The sequence below is a fragment of the Suncus etruscus genome, chromosome 11 (genome assembly GCF_024139225.1).
Source record: "Suncus etruscus isolate mSunEtr1 chromosome 11, mSunEtr1.pri.cur, whole genome shotgun sequence".
Lineage (NCBI taxonomy): Eukaryota > Metazoa > Chordata > Mammalia > Eulipotyphla > Soricidae > Suncus > Suncus etruscus.
This window is the reverse complement of record NC_064858.1, coordinates 108,351,782-108,355,931: the sequence shown is the minus strand read 5'-3', so window position 1 is coordinate 108,355,931 and position 4,150 is coordinate 108,351,782. Positions and strand designations below refer to the sequence as shown.

General features: G+C 37.2%; 1 non-coding gene across 1 annotated transcript; it reads left to right on the top strand.

The window, feature by feature from the left end:
- Positions 1-3,139: 3,139 nt before the first annotated feature.
- On the top strand, positions 3,140-3,246 carry LOC126023542 (U6 spliceosomal RNA). Its single transcript, XR_007500657.1, has one exon. It is a non-coding gene; the product is annotated as a U6 spliceosomal RNA (small nuclear RNA).
- The last annotated feature ends 904 nt before the right edge of the window (positions 3,247-4,150 follow it).

Genomic DNA, 4,150 nt, shown 5'->3' with positions numbered 1-4,150 from the left:
GAGAGCAGTAATCAACTAAGTGGAAACTCAAAAAGCAATCCAAAAGATCAATGAAAGCAGAAGTTGGTTCTTTAAAAAATAAACAAGATTGATAGACCACTGGCAAACCTAACAAAGAAAGAGAGAGAGAGAAACTTGATAACTCGTATTAGGAATAAAAAAGGAGAGATCACTACTGATATGGCAGAGATTTAAAGGGTAAGCAGAAACTACTTTGAGAAACTCTATGCCACTAAAAATGAGAACCTGGAAGAAATGGATAAATTCTTGGACTTTTATAATCTTCCACGGTTGAAGGAAGAGGATGTAGCATATCTAAACAACCCTATCACTATTGATGAAATTAAAATGGTAATCAAATGTCTGCCCAAAAACAAAAGCCTAGGCCCAGATGGATTCACTAATGAATTCTTTCAAACTTTCCAAGAGGAACTACTACCAATCCTGGCAAGACTCTTCATGAAATTGAACAAACGGAAACACTTCCAAATAACTTTTATGAAGCCAACATCACCTTGATACCTAAACCAAACAGAGATGCTACGAAAAAAGAAAATTACAGACCAATATCGCTGATGAATGCAGATGCAAAGATCCTCAACAAAATCCTGGCAAATAGGATTCAATGCCTCATTAAGATTATCCACTACGATCAAGTAGGTTTCATCTCAGGAATGCAAGGATGGTTTAACATCCATAAATCTATCAACATAATACACCACATCAAGAACAAGAAAAATAAAACCCACATGATCATATCAATAGATGCAGAGAAAGCATTTAATAAGGTCCAACACCCATTCTTGATCAAAACTCTCAGCAAGATGGGACTGGAAGGAACCTTTCTCAATATAGTTAAGGCCATCTACCACAAGCCAGTGGCAAATATTATCCTCAATGGAGAAAAACTAAAAGCCTTCCCTCTAAATTCTGGCACAAGACAAGGCTGTCCTCTCTCACCACGCCTATTCAACATAGCAGTGGAAGTACTCGCTATAGCAATTAGGAAAGAAAAAGATATCAAGGGAATCCAGGTAGGAAAGGAAGAAGTCAAGCTCTCACTGTTTGCAGATGACATGATACTTTACTTAGAAAACCCTAAAGACTCTACCAAAAAGCTTCTAGAAACAATAGAGTCATATTGCAAGGTGGCAGGCTACAAAATTAACACACAAAAATCAATGGCCTTTCTATACACTAATAGTAATAAGGAAGAAATGGACATTAAGAAAACAACCCTATTCACAATAGTGCCACACAAACTCAAATATCTTGGAATCAACTTGACTAAAAATGTGAAGGACCTATACAAAGAAAACTATAAAACTCTGCTCCAAGAAATAAGAGAGGACACGCGGAAATGGAAACACATACCCTGCTCATGGATTGGCAGGATTAACATTATCAAAATGGCAATACTCCCTAAGGAATTATACAGATTTAATGCTTTCCCTCTAAAGATATCCATGACATTTTTCAAAGAAGTGGATCAGGCACTTTTGAAATTCGTTTGGAACAATAAACACCCTAGAATAGCTAAAGCAATCATTGGGAAAAAGAATATGGGATGAATTACTTTCCCCAACTTTATACTTTACTACAAAGCAATAGTTATCAAAACAGCATGGTATTGGAATAAGGACAGGCCCTCAGATCAGTGGAATAGGCTTGAATACTCAGAAAATGTTCCCCAGACATACAATCACCTAATTTTTGATAAAGGAGCAAGAAATCCTAAATGGAGCAAAGAAAGCCTCTTCAACAAGTGGTGTTGGCACAACTGGCTAGCCACTTGCAATAAGTTGAACTTAGACCCCCAGCTAACATCATGTGCAAAGGTAAAATCCAAATGGATTAAAGACCTTGATATCAGACCCGAAACCATAAGATATATAGAACAACATATAGGCAATACACTCCAGAACATTGAGACAACAGGCATATTCAAGGAGGAAACTGCACTCTCCAAGCAAGTGAAAGCAGAGATTAACAGATGGGGATATATTAAGCTGAGAAGCTTTGCACCTCAAAGGAAATAGTGCCCAGGATACAAGAGCCACCCACGGAGTGGGAGAAACTATTCACCCAATACCCATCAGATAAGGGGCTAATATCCAAATATACAGGGCACTGACAGAACTTTACAAGAAAAAACATCTAATCCCATTAAAAAATGGGGAGAAGAAATGGACAGACACTTTGACAAAGAAGAAATACAAATGGCCAAAAAAAAAAATGCTCCACATCACTAATCATCAGGGAGCTGCAAATCAAAACAACTATGAGGTACTGCCTCATACCACAGAGAATGGCACACATCACAAAGAATGAGAATAAACAGTGTTGGCGGGGATGTGGAGAGAAAGGAACTCTTATTCTTTGCTGGTGGAAATGCCGTCTAGTTCAACCTTTATGAAAAGCGATATGGAGATTCCTCCAAAAACTGGAAATATAGCTCCCATAAGATCCAGCTATACCACTCCTAGGAATATACCATAGGAACACAAAAATACAATATAAAAATTCCTTCCTTACACCTATATTCATTGCAGGACTATTTACCATAGCAAGACTCTGGAAACAACCCAGATGCCCTTCAACAGACAAATGGCTAAAGAAACTGTGGTACATATACACAATGGAATATTATGCAGCTGTCAGGAGAGATGAAGTCATGAAATTTTCCTATACATGGATGTACACGGAATCTATTATGCTGAGTGAAATAAGTCAGAGAGAGAGAGAAATGCTGAATCAGCTCACTCATCTATGGGTTTTAAGAAAAACGAAAGACATTCTTGCAATAATAGTTTTCAGACACAAAAGAGAAAAGAGCTGGAAGTTCCAGCTCACCTCAGGAAGCTCACCACAAAGAGTGATGAGTATAGTTAAGAGAAATAACTACATTTTGAACTGTCCTAATAATGAGAATGTATGAGGGAAATGGAAAGCCTGTTTAGAGTACAGGCGGGGGTCGGGTGGGGAGGAGGGAGACTTGGGACATTGGTGATGGGAATGTTGCACTGGTGATGGGTGGTGTTCTTTACATGACTGAAACCCAAACAGAATAATGTATGTAATCAAGGTGTTTAAATTAAAAAAAAAAAGATTGAACAAAGAGGAATAGAAAACCAGAGCAGTGCTTGCTTCGGCAGCACATATACTAAAATTGGAACGATACAAAGAAGATTAGCATGGCGCCTGTTCAAGGATGACACGGAAATTCGTGAAGCGTTCTATATTTTTAACCCCAAAGCAAAGCAAAACAAAACAAAACAAAAAAAGAAAACTCGAGCAGGCGAATATTGAGTAAAGAAATTAAAACTGTAATTTAAATATCCCCAAGAACAAAATCCCTCTTTCAGATGAGTTCATTAGTGAATTATACCAAAACTTAAGTGCTCATATTCCTCAAGTTATTCCAAAATATTGAGAAAATAGAAACTCTTCTCATAGTTTTTATGGAGCTAATATTACCCTGATTTCAAAAGTAGATAGACATTACTAGAAAGGAAAATTATAGACTAATGCTTCTGATGAACATTGCAGAGATCCTCAACAAAATCAAAGAAAACTAATTCCAACATTATAAACAATAGTATTATTATACACTGTGGTCCAACAGAGTTCATTTTCATGATGCAAGAATGGTTCAATTTATGCAAATAAATTAATTTCATACATGTGTCAACAAAAGGGATGATAAAGATCATATGAGTATATGATGTAGAGAGAACAGTTGACCAGATTCCCCACCCATTCATGATAAAGCCCTCTAAAAGCAGACAGAAGGAATATATCTAAAGATAATGTCTATCTACAACAAACCCACAATTAATACCATGCTCAATGGTGAAAACTTGAATCCTTTTTTCTGAACTAAAGCACAAATCAAGGATATCCATTCAAAATGATTTTATAAGTCATTGCCACAACAGTCAGACAAAAAATCTCAGTGACTGAAACAAGAGTGCAGTGGGCAGGAACTAACCTTGCACATAGCTGAGCTGGGTTTGATTCTTGTCACCCCACACAGTCACCTAAGCCTATGACCAATAGTCACCCCTGAATGCAGAACCAAAAGTAAGCCCCGAGTATCACCAGGATGGCTCCAAAACAAAAATAAATGTATCAAACAAGTCAAACTAGA